The 13,058-nt window shown below is 53.8% G+C and overlaps 1 protein-coding gene across 1 annotated transcript in view; it reads right to left on the minus strand.

Moving 5' to 3' along the window:
- The window catches only part of LOC119092363 (transcription factor SOX-5), a 92,805-nt gene extending 89,410 nt beyond the window's left edge, over positions 1-3,395 (minus strand). Inside the window, exon 1 of the mRNA XM_037215327.1 lies at positions 3,280-3,395. The gene's annotated coding sequence lies outside the window, so the exon portion shown is untranslated. The remainder of the gene's footprint in view (positions 1-3,279) is intronic.
- Positions 3,396-13,058: the final 9,663 nt, after the last annotated feature.

The raw sequence follows: 13,058 nt of genomic DNA on the forward strand, positions 1-13,058 counted from the left end.
GAGTTGCCCCATTCTTTTCATTATGCTGAGAGTATTGCTTGTATATTCAGATGCCAATATGCCCATGCTTGTCCTCGTCAAATACGTGTATTTCCTGTGTTTGTTTTAATTATGCTGAAAATATTACTTGTATGTTCAGATGGTAATGTGTCCATGTTTTCCTCGTCAAATAAGTATATTTTCTTTAGCTTTGAACGCCGGGACCAGCGTATGGGGACGATATTTAAATTGTGCACACCTATCAGCTACCCACTTTGCCTGACAATGTTTTCATCATATCAGTGAAGTGGCCATTGCAAGGAAATCACCACCAAATGAATTGTCTGATGACATAATTCCACAAGACACCGCAGTACAAAAAGATCAAGGTTTGAGCCGCGCTCGCAGCGCCATAGAACGTGGCAAGATCCCTGCCACATTTCCAATGTTCATTTTGAGCACCATTTTATATGCGCCACCGATTCGTTGCTCGCGTCAAAAATGACACAGCACCGCTGGTGAAATTCGTGATTAGTGAATGACCTTGCGACTTTATTTGTAGGTACAGCATCGGCGGGTGAACCGAGCACAACTGAAAGCACTCGTGGTGCATCTGTATGTAGACTGTCAAAGAGGAAGAGATTGCCGTAGTTCGACGACATTTGTCGGACCTGCGACCGCAACCTGCAACCATGATTTGAACCGCCGATTGCAGGTTACTGCGCTTTCATCGCAGCAACTCGCTTCGAGCAAGCTGGGTGTGTTTCATCACACAACTAGAAAATAGCTGGCCAGGTGGCCGACAAAGGTACCCAGCATTCCACCTCAAAATGAGCCGCAGCTGGCGGTCTGTCACGCAGCATCGGCTTGCACGGAGCTGAGTGACCGCCGAATGAGTCATGTCTCCATGGGGGTCAGCGGCCACCGCTTCACCGTCAGTCGGGCTACGGCCGATGACGGCCGGCTGGCGGGGCGGCCGGGGTCAGTCGGAGGTCGGCCGGGGTCAGTCGGAGGCCGGCCGGCTGGCGGGGCGACCGGGGTCAGTCGGAGGCCGGCCGGCTGGCGGGGCGGCCGAGGTCAGTCGGAGGTCGGCGGGGGTCAGTCGGCGGCCGGCCGGGGTCGGAGGCCGGCGGTGGGGGCGGCCGGGGGGTCAGTCGGAGGCGGCGGGGGTCAGTCGCGGCCGGCCGGGGTCAGTCGGCGGCCGGCCGGGGTCAGTCGGCGGCCGGCCGGGGTCAGTCGGCGGCCGGCCGGGGTCAGTCGGCGGCCGGCCGGGGTCAGTCGGAGGCCGGCCGGGGTCAGTCGGCGGCCGGCCGGGGTCAGTCGGCGGCCGACCGCGCTCCGCAGCGCCGCCCGGTCTCGGCCGCCGCCGCGCCGCCGCCAGTTTTCGGCACAATTACCGGCCAGCAATGAATCTGAACCATCGCAACGACGTCACATCAATTAGTGGGGATCGGCGGCCGTGTTGGCTTTGGCGCCGGGCCGGGATAGGAATAAATGCTCAAATCCCACCCCGCGCTGATCCGTGCACGTACGAGTGCTGGTGAGCATGACACCTATCGAACGCCTGTCACCGTCACTGGTGCAGAGCCGCTAGGTCGGCATCCCACGTCACACTCGCTCATTAGATAAAGCGCTCATAAAAATAGAGCGTCCCACTTCTGTTTTTTTGACTGAGGCTCTCGTTAATTGTTTGTTTGCTAGTATATATTAGCGTCCTCCAATCCCCTATATTTTCCTTGCATATATTTCTCCCTCCCTCTCTCTCTCTCTCTCTCTCTCTCTCTCTCTCTCTCTCTCTCTCTCTCTCTCTCTCTCTCTTCTCTCTCTCTCTATCGATCTCCTCTCTCATCCTCTCGTCTCATCTCTCAACTCCCTCTCTCGTCTCTCTCGCCTCCTATCATCTCTCCTCGCTCACTCATCCTCTTCCATCTATCTCCTCTCCCTCCTCGTCTCTCTCTCTCCTCTCTCTCTCTCTCTCTCTTCTCTCCCTCCATTTTTCAGAGATAATTGGGTGGGTAGGATCACCTCCCTTCATTGTCTTCGATGTAGCTCTCCATGACAGGGTCCATCTGCCGCTCCCCATGCGCCGGTTCTGATGACAACATTCCCAGTCCGCCGGGCCGCTTTGTCCAGAATAAATAATTCAGCCGGCGCCAGCTCGGTGGAGCCCAGCTAATCGAGGGATACGTCATAGGTGAGCCACTCGACGCTAATCTCGGGCATAGTCAATCCCCTGCTCCCGAGGTACACACACACAGACGGGCGCGCGCGCGCATCAGCACACGCGCACAGGCACACACGCACACACGCACATTCACAGACACAAACGCATAGCACACACACGCACATGCGCCGCACACGCACAGACTCAAACACATAACACACACGCACACACGCCGCACACGCACGGACACAAACGCATAACACACGCACACGCACACACACACGCACACACGTTGGCACGGGGGCAGACCGCAGCCGGTACATCCTCGTTCCTTTCCACACCGCACAACCCCGCTGCTCGCACGCCGCAAACGCCTGCGGGATCCGCCGTCGTCGCCGAGCATCCGCGGGATCCGCCGCCGTCGCCGAGCGTCCGCGGGATCCGCCGCCGTCGCCGAGCGTCCGCGGGATCCGCCGCCGTCGCCGAGCGTCCGCGGGATCCGCCGCCGTCACCGAGCGTCCGCGGGATCCGCCGTCGTCGCCGAGCGTCCGCGGGGTCGCCGCCGCCGTCGCCGAGCGTCCGCGGGATCCGCCGCCGTCGCCGAGCGTCCGCGGGATCCGCCGCCGTCGCCGAGCGTCCGCGGGGTCGCCGCCGCCGTCGGCGCCATTGTGCCGCCCGCCGGGACGCTGGTCATTATCCGCGTGTCGCCGCCAGGCGTCAGCCGACCGCCGGCCGGTGACGGCGCGTCGGTGACGCGCGCACCGGCCGCGCCACGATGGCCGCGGCCGCTGCAGACCAGTGCAGCGGCGCGTTGATGTGCGCTCTGGCACGACGCGAGCCGCCGCGCTCGCCGGTGCTTGGCAACGATTTGTGCGACGAAAAGGCTATTTGTAGGCTCAAGGTTGTCTGTTCTGTTCTGTCTGCTTCACGCGGATGATGATAAGTCGGTAAAGTGGGTACGCTTCTGGGTCGGGTTTGCGAACAGGGCGTGGGAAGGGGAAAAAGACGCGTGTGCCCTGACCCCTGGGACTTGAAATCGGCGTGTAACACAAGGGACGAGACACGAGGGACGTTCTCGGTAATTCGAGGAACGCTCTCGCTCTCGACAAATCGATGCAATTGGTCGGAACACTTACGTGGCTGAGTTGTGCTCGGATGCCTTCGGCGTTGACACGCAGTCTGGAGTCCAGTCATCCTGGTCCTCTTGACCCGAGGTCACAGTGCATGATGCAGCCGCTGGCAGTGCCAGCTGCACAGACACTGTACGGGACTGTAGATCAGCGAGGGTGGCATCCATGTCCTCGGCCGTCACTGTATGACGGTCCGGAAGCTGGACGGGACTTGGATCCATTCTGATCACCTCGGACTTCCCTGAAAAACAGTGTTTCAAGTATTAGCTAACTCAGTCCACGATGCGCCGACGAGCGACAAGTAAATGATCATGTGGACGCGGGTTGAGAAACTGAAACGCTCTCAGGGGTTTCATCATTTTTGTCCCAATCTTTTGTGTTTACTCCCAAATCAATACATACCGGGATCCGTCCCAATAGTGGTAACCACGCCTATGTTAAGAAAACCAAAGCTTGGGCCGTTGCAATGCAATGCAATGCACTAATCTTTGCACACTGCATGCATCATGAAGACGACAATGTTCGAAGCTATCAGCATTCCTGTTGTAATTCATGTAATTAAATTCCGTTTGCTAATTCTCACACCACAGAGCTTGGGCTCCGTCATGCTATCACTTTGTCTCGGACTCTGTTCCTGAACTCTGGATAGTTCAATGACGCTGCAATGGGACTAATGCTTCTCTTTGTACTCTCCACTAACATCTCTTCATACATTACACCACGCAAGCCCCTGCATGCCCTACTTACAAGCAGGTTAGGCCATACAATATGTCATAAAGCTGAATATAAGGCATCCATTCAGTGGCAAAGTCATGTCGATTTGTTTCAAGGTTTGTGAATTACATCAGAAACGAATTTGTAAACGCCACTTCTGAAGAAGTTGTCTGATGGAAGGCTTTCCACAACCTGCTTAAGCTAATTTAACGCATCAGCGAAACCTTCATTCAACGATACATAAGTGACACACCACAGAGCAGCCACGCTCCAGCTGTTGGGCGCCTGCAGAGCAGCTTGATGGATCGCGATGGAAAGGAGACCCGCATGGCGTCAAGAGGATCGCTCCGAAACGTCCCGTCGACGCCGATGTCCGAGGCGATGGCTCACGCGCTCCCGGACACATTTTGCCCGCCGAAAATACATGTCGGCGTTGCCGTCCGGGCAGCATCACAGAGGGCACGCCTGGAAGTGGCCGCTGCTGCGGATGCTGCGCGCCCGGCAGAGCATCGCTGCCGGCCGGCCTGCCGCGGCGGCCATCAGCCTGGGCGCGCCGCCGCGCCGCCGCGCCGCCGAGGCCGTCGGCTGCCGTTGCCCGGCCGTGCGCCGCACGTGAAGGGCGCCCCGCTGGCTGAGGTGAAGACACTCACGGTGAGCCAGGGAACAGGCGGCGGGCGGATTCGCCAGGCCGATCGAGGGGTGCTGGTGCACGCTCTGGAGTTGGAGAGGCTGTGCCTGACAGCTGCCGCAAGACGGGGATGCCACATATTTGGTTCATGCTACGACCTGTAGCGTGTAAGCATTTTTGCTAAGTCCGCGCTGAAACGTGCATGTGGAAGCTGCGCCTGCGTGCCCGTTCCAACTAATGCTCCTAAAACCAGGAGCCGCCAAAGACCATTTATGCTGGCGACTGACGAAGCTTTACTTATTCGAGATTTTTGAAAGTATGGTTCGTGATCGCATTCGGGAGAAGCGTTCTGGCACCACCACATGTATTCACAAGTTTCTCTTCTATCCTGTCCCGTAATGTGCACAGCTCTGCGCACATTACCAGCCCAGGCTGATGATCAAACACAGTCCAGGTGGCTTCTCCTATCTCAGAGTCGCTCGACTCGCCGGTGGTTGCCACGGCAACTTCAGATGCCACCGCACTATCCCGGTTCGCCCACACTGCACGGGAGAAGAAAACGAGCCCGCGAGCCGGCGCGCAAGGTTTTGCAAATCAACCGGCGATGCATGGGAGCTTCGTTTCCGGCTGCGGTTTTGAGGCAGGCGGTGGGTGGGACCGTGCGCGCTACACTAGCTCAGACCCGACTTCCGCCACCCAGGCCGCCGCAGTAACGGAGCGAACCGCACACGGCGAGGGGCGAGCCTGGCGCAGCTGCGGCACTTCCGACTCGGTGGCGCACCGCTCCGCCCTGCTCTATTTACCGTCGCGTCTCGGCCCCTGCAATAATGGCGCGAGCCAGGCGATCCAAATCTGGCGGGTCGCCGGGTCTCACTCAGTGCCCGGCCGGCCGGTGAAAAACGGCGCGTCGCCGATAAAACGGCGCCAACATTGTGAGCGCGCCATCTGATAGCGCGCGGCCGCCGGCTCCGGACGGCCGGCCATTGTGCCGACGCGCTAGCGAGCGGCGGCAGTGACCGATTGTCGGAGAGGACGGCCGCCGGCTGGCGCACCGAGCTCTCACAATAGCCGCCGTGTCCACCGCGCCCTGGTGTTTGCGTTGTGCGTAAAAGGCGACGTGTGTTCCAAAGGGGCGTGTATTGGGACATGAATGCAGCCCTAGACGTCAGTTGATCGCAGTAGGGCTGTATGTTTAGTGTGTTCTAACTCCCCGCATGTTTTATTAGGGCAGTTTAACTATCTCGCTACTATGCATAAATGACAAGCCATTAACTCCTATTTCATGCGTGGGGTCTACGATGCTACCTTTCAAAATGCATTTTGTGAAATTCTAACACGAAAGTGTCGATTGTATTCATATGTGAAAAGGTTATGCTGTACTGTTCAAACACAGTGTCAGTTTTATAATACTTACTCCAGGCAATGTTTCACGGAATTTTTGTACACAGCTTAAGTGGTTTTCAACCCCTCTGACTTCGTAAGACTTCAACCTTGTAAAACCTGATTCGCTCCCAATGCGCGTATTCGGCGTCTTTCGATGAAGTCAAATGTGATAAATAAACAAATCCGCAGACCATGATTTATCCAATCCAAGAAGGGTTCTATTACCCGTGGTATCTACCGTTTCCGCCGTACCAGAATGTTAACTTCATTCGCTATGCCTAACAAGGATGCAATGCGGTCCCAGCGTGTACAGTGTCCGCTTCTTACCGTGTGCGCATAGTCCACCGAGCACAAAGCAATGAATCTCATGTGACGTCATCTGATGTCATCTGTGACGTTAGTGTGCCCGCTGTTTCCAATGTCTACCATGTCCACAATGTCGGCTAAGTCCACATGCCCACAGAGCCCACAGTAACCGACACGGCCGTAATCTCCATAGTGTTCAGAACGCTCAGGAACTTAGCAGCGTCCACATTATCCACCGCATCCACCGTGTGTCTCAGACGGCGATCCACGGCCTGTGGTCCACTCCCACCACGGGTGTGGGCGAGTGGTGGATCATGTCCACAATGAGCACAATGTCCTCTGTAACTGAACATAACTTGGGATAGGGACCGTTCCTAGGGTCGGATGACGTGTCGGCCGGCCGTGATGATTACTTTAACTGCTGATATGTCAGCTGGCCGTGATGACTGCTTCAGCTTCTGACAGGTCAGCTGGCGGTGATGACCGCTTCAGGTGCTGGCATGTCAGCTGGCGGTGATGACCGCTTCAGCTTCTGACAGGTCAGCTGGCGGTGATGACCGCTTCAGCTTCTGACAGGTCAGCTGGCGGTGATGACCGCTTCAGCTGTTGGCATGTCAGCTGGCGGTGATAACCGCTTCAGCTTTGACAGGTCAGCTGGAGCTGATGACCGCTTCGACTGCTGGCATTTCAGCTGGCGGTGATGACCGCTTCAGCTTCTGGCATGTCAGCTGGCGGTGATGGCCGTTTCAGCTTCTGGCGCAGTGTGCCTGCCTGTATCGGCCTAGCCCGGGGGAGAGGGGCAGCAAGGCCTCAGGACCCGGCGCGCTTCGGCCGATGCGGTTCATCGGGTCATCTGAATACAGGAACCCGCTGACGGCGCCTGTGAGGCCCGATGTCGACATCAGGGTGTCCGGGGGCGAGCTGATGACGTCATCACTCCTCGATGGCTTCCCGCACGCAGGTTGTCGGATCCACAGACCTTGTTGTCCGGGTAAGGAATCTCAAAGCAAACAAAACGTCATTGCGCGGCGTTCTCCTAGCGTGTTTTGTTTGATGCAAGGAGGATTAAGACAGGGAAAGATTGATTCTCATAAAAGATATATCAATAGAACTAGTCACGCAGTAAGAGAAAACATGGACTTCAAGGACCAACCACATAGTTCAACCATGCTTGCGTCCCCGCTCCCTCACGTTGGATTCAAATTGTTCTTCAATTTGAAACCAATCAAAAGGAGCATGTATTCCCTACGCCACGCTAAAAGCGGAGTTGAAGTGAAAACTTTTTTGCACAGCGAGGAATTGCATCAACATTAATAGATGACAAGGTTTGTTTGTGACCGGTTAGGATTTTGTGTTGCACAACGTGCACTCTCGTAAACTTGCTTGCTCTTTATTGCCTTAGTCAGCTGACCAAAGAGTGGCTGTTTCGACTGGAACCAGTTTGGTGGAAATATTCAGAATTGTTTGTGGTAGCGAAATGGCCACCCTTTTTCCAGTACCTGACTGAATATGCGTGCAGTCTTCTATGCAGGGCACTCTGCCGCCTCAAGTCCTCATTTCTCTTCTTGGTACACGCCAAACGCGCTGACGAAACAATCACATCCGGCCATTATCACTATAACGTATGCAATTATCAACTGCCACAGCTGCTCAGGCCACTTGATCGCCAAAAACCAACCGATAACATCTGCAAAGCACACGGGGCTGGCGCCCTCCACACTACCGGAAGCAAACGGTGCCGAAATATCATCCGCACCCTCCAAACAGCCCACTCGTCCGACGCATTAGAGCGTGGCTTTCCTTTATCTCGTAACGTCTCTTTTGACATTGGAGGGCCGGTCTGTGCAGAGCAGGCATTTTTCGGCGGCCAATTTGGCCGTCAGAACAGTGTGGGCAGCGCGGCCAATTGAGGTCGCGACTGTGGCGGTTACCTCGCAACAATGAGCACGAATTATACAACAATAGGGCGTGATTGTGACGGCGACTTCATTTGTTGCCTTTGTCGGATCCTTTTGTTGCTTATCTCTCATTTTCTGCAATTATCTGCCCGGCCGTGGCCCCTTTGTGCGGCACAGAATGACACAGAATAGCCGCGGGCGCCGGGGCAGGTCAGTTGCAGACCGCGCTGCTGAGCGAGAGTATCGGGGAGGGGGGGGGGGGAGGAGACAGGGCCAGTGTGCCCGTGGATGTATGTGCGACGCTCTGGTCACACAGGCCAAGCATGAAGCTTCTTCGTCGAGGCTCGCTCTCCTCTCGCTCTCCTCGCCTCTCCTCTGTCTTCCATCAAACATTGCCAGCTTCACACAAAAAGCACTCCCGCAACAGGCTGTTCGTCATCATAGCCGGACTGTCCAGCAGCGCCAATCTCCGCTGCCGGTGCCTACTCTTGCCGGCCGTTCCCAGCCTCAGTGGCGGACGCTGGCGAGCCGGCGCTCGTCGGTGCCCGCTCCAGGCGCTGGTGACCGCTGCCGCGCCGCGGCCAGCGGCGGCCGGCGGCCGCGGCGGAGACGGCGGGGGGCCGGCCGGCGGGCCCCAGCGCTGATGAGCCGTCAGCGGCGGCCGGTGCGCTGTTTTGATAACTGCCAGCGCCACTGCGCGCCGCGCCCTTTCACCACTCGTCAGGAAATGGGCCGCGACACGGCGCGCGCCGCACAGCCGGCTGGTGCGTCACCAAGGCGGCCGCGCGCCGCTGCCAAATCCCACACGTGCTGGCCGGCTTTGTAAGCCCGGCGGCCGGCCGGCCGGCCAGCGGCCAGCCTGGCCTTTTGGCAGCTCGGCGCGCTGTGGGCCAACGTTTTGAGGGTTGGGCTCACCCGTCCAGCCGCGAGGCGGCCGCTCTGAGCCTTCTGCTGTCGTCACGGCACTTAAAGGGATGCGTCAATGCTTAAAATCAGCATCGGGGCTACACAATGTACGGGTGACATACAAAGACGCATGAGTTTTATTTTCCAGTTGTTTAATTGACTCCGTCTTTCAGAAAAGATCGCCGCAGTTAACATTGAGAACTGCCGCAAGTACATAATTCTCAACCAGAGGCTTTAAGGGCCAATAAGTTAGGTGTGACATAGCTATGCACGACACTTGAAACCTTCGGCAGCACTCTGATCAGTCGAGATACGATTCCTGTAAAGACACCAAAGACGGGAAAACTAATGCGTAAAAAGGTGAAACGTACAGCAAAACGCTCAGTTAGCATGCCCTGTGGACAAATCAAATAGTCACCTCACCTCAGATATGACAAATTGCGTGTGTTTCCTTTTAGACACAGCAGATGAAATATCCTCAAATCAGACGTTAACAACAGCTGGATTTTTGGGCGGACTGACGTGTAATCAACGCACATGGTTCCCCACTGGGGTAGGTGCTGTCATCCCTTTTCCCCCAAAATGAAATAGTAGCGTCGTTTTTTAACCTAAAGGCTAGAATGTCATATGCTGCCATATCACCCTTTTGTGTTTTGCCTACTCCGAAAGCAAAGGATAAACAGACTGTTGCCTGCGTTGCGTCAGACTGTTTCCATTTTCGTGTGAATGTCACGTTGAGAGAGTGATTAAATATTTTAGATCAGATGTCACAACGTTTTAGTGTGTAACGTCTCGCGCGCCACGAGTGTCCAAGTCCAGTACTGATGCCCAAGTCCTCCCGCAATCCCCATACTGGCGTGAGCTATATGGCGCCTTTGGGGTGCACGACCACTCACACATACCGTGCCTTGGTGCTTCTCGATTATTACAAGAGAGACGCATATTGTCAACTGCTTGGCTGGGGTCCACGTTGCGCACCTGTTGCACATGTGCTGCAAGGTGTAAATTGAACAGGAATATTCTGGGAAACACTTGCTGGCTACATGAGGCATCTTTTTGGGGTAGATGCAGACATAATTCACATCAAGCTGCTTGTTGCACAAGGTGATTTATTTGTTCATTATTGGAGTTAAGGTTGTTGGGGGGGGGGGGGGGCAGAAAGCTTGCCTGAGGATATCTAACAATATTTACTGACATAACTGGACTTCCGTCAGTTAAAGCAGCATCCTTCATTTGGACAAGATGGAACTTATCATAGATTTGGCTGGGAGGGGCAGTCAAACAGAAATTATGGTGTTCCATGGAGTACTTACATATTTTATCACAAAAAAACCTGGGTCTCCAGCTTCCATGGCGTGCTTTTTACCAACTAAGGCCAATTTTCCCAAACCAACGCACTGTTACCCACGTAGGTCACATTAGGTGCTGACATCACCAGCATAAATGGTAATGATGTTAGATTTCCAGAGTTCATTTAGTTATTGGGCACTTCGGTTGCCTGGGTTGAAATGGTTTTAAACACATGGCTTTCCAAAACAGCATCCAAGTGTGTTGCTCGTTGGCACAAATCATCCAGTGCCTATCTGCCGTCCAGAAAATTTGTTGGTTGAACATTACGATTACTTATATAATCTGTGTGAAGATACCATAGTGCCTGATATCCAAAACCGATATCTTTTCTTGACCTGAAAGTCTTTTCTAGCATAACGTCAGAATTCGGAATGTCAAGGAACATTTCGATATTGATTAGTTCAGTTTTAATCATTTTCACTTCGTTTCATCTGTGGATAATGTCAAGTCATACAATCTAACCTGGTTCTAATCGGCATATTGGTGAAAATAATTGGTCTGGTCCTATCCGATCTGTCGAGGAGACCGCAATCCGCAAATTTGTCGAGTCCGTGAAATCCTTTTTCGCTAAGGGTCTTCAAATTCTTAAGCGTTATCTCTTAGCTACTTGAAAGCTCCTCCAGTGTTTCACGGAATTTATTTGTTATTATCGCTAATAAGCGGATATAAATCGGGATTGGCTCTTCACTAATCGTCCCGTACGTACCCGGTTCAGAATAAGCATGCCGTTTTAAATGGCTCATTTCACACTTGAGGTTGCCAACCCAAGTTGTTGGATCGAATAGGTGCTCTGGTAATGGAGGAACCGGATAATGAGCACATTTGTCGAGACTTTAGAATTCAGAAGCGTACGAAGTGAATAAAGATCGACTATGGGGTGCCAAAGTAGCAAATAATGCAAGCTTGGAAGTAAACTTTCGGGGTAATTAATAGCCCCTGTTTCAGACTGCATGTGCCCCTGATACACAAATACAATCCTTACATGATGCCACTTAAACTTAACACTGATACATGGACGAACCCAAATTACCCCTCAGGTGGAAAAGGCAGATTCTCTACAAAATTATGTTAATTTGGACCAAAGTCCTGCGATGCCACCCAGTATCTAGTGCTAAATCCGCGAATCAGGGGGAGGGGACTGCTCTCTTGGTCGTACCCTGACTGCATGCTGCCCTTGCGCTTAAATACGATATGACCTTTCGGGTCACTGTGGGCGCTAACAGACCAGTAAGAGAGGTGTTACTCTTGGGGTACCACACTAACCATTTATGGGCCTCACCCTTCCAAAGAAGTTTATGAATACGGATTGTAGTTGAGCTGCACTGCAAAGGGTGACGTACCGAGCAATGCAATCTACAATTTAATCTCTGGAACATGAATAGAGAGTTCATGTGCGCTGCTCAAAATCAAATGCTATTCAGATTTAGCAATTCTGCTACCCAATCCCGCACCTCGCCGGAGTTTGGATGCCCGGCCCGTGAGGTGGGTAAATAACCCTCGCCCAACGATAAGGATGGGGGTTTAATTGCAATTACCTATATCCGATAATCGTGGCTCAACTATTATATTGTTTAGCGATACAAATAACGCGTGGCCCCAACACCCTAGTTTGACCTCAGAGGCGACAAACTGACACAAATAGAAAGCAAGTAGTGTTTGGTAGCCTAGACGATACTCATTATATCGGTTGTTTTCCCCATCATTCTACATTGCCCAGTACGGCAGCCATCGGGAATGAGACTATGCATCTTTCACTTCAATGGATATTTCACCGGTGGTGATGTTTCCGCGGCATGAGGGATTACTCAGATGGCTCAGACCGCAAAAGCCTCACGTACATTTCCAGAAACGGATGGCCGCAAGAAGCACGCAGATGATCACGAATTTACGTTGTGGAAGTTGGAAATTCTACGACCGAAAAAAATCGTCTCATTTCCCGTCAGGTCTCTTCATGAAATTATCGGCGACTTATATATACCATGACAAATGGCTATGTCACGATGGATTGAGCACTAGACGCTTGCTGCCATTCAGCAAGAGTAACGTAAGCGTGGATCAACAACCACTTGTTCTTGACGCACTAGCGGTATAGGCTCCTCTCGGTAAGGACACAGCGAGAACATATGCTCTTGCTGTTCGAAGCATATGATAACGCAGGCGGATAGATATCTCTAGGCACGTGCTAGTGAGTTTGAAGTCGCTTCTTCCCTTTGCACTGCCTATTAGCTACATCATTCTTGTCACCTCGTCCCTGCTATCGCAATTCGAAGTCGCCTCAAATAAACAGAGGAACAGCAAGGAAGACGGCCCCGGGGATGGGGGAGGAGGGGATTATCGCAACACCCAACGTCCGTAACCACTAATGCATCATAACACGTAATGTTCAAAACACCTAATGTATCACAACCACTAATGTGTCATAACCTGAAATGTATCTTAACCACTAATGTATCATAACGCCTAGGATACCTTAGTGGCTACAAACATAAATGCATCCCATACTGACCCCTCCCCCTCCCCCAATGCCTGCCATTGGTGCAGTGAGCACCGCAGACGCCCGGCCAGCGCCGCAGTACCGCCGCCAGGGGGCCGACAGCGCG

This window comes from Pollicipes pollicipes, unplaced genomic scaffold (genome assembly GCF_011947565.3).
Source record: "Pollicipes pollicipes isolate AB1234 unplaced genomic scaffold, Ppol_2.1 Scaffold_3447;HRSCAF=4054_pilon_pilon_pilon, whole genome shotgun sequence".
Lineage (NCBI taxonomy): Eukaryota > Metazoa > Arthropoda > Thecostraca > Pollicipedomorpha > Pollicipedidae > Pollicipes > Pollicipes pollicipes.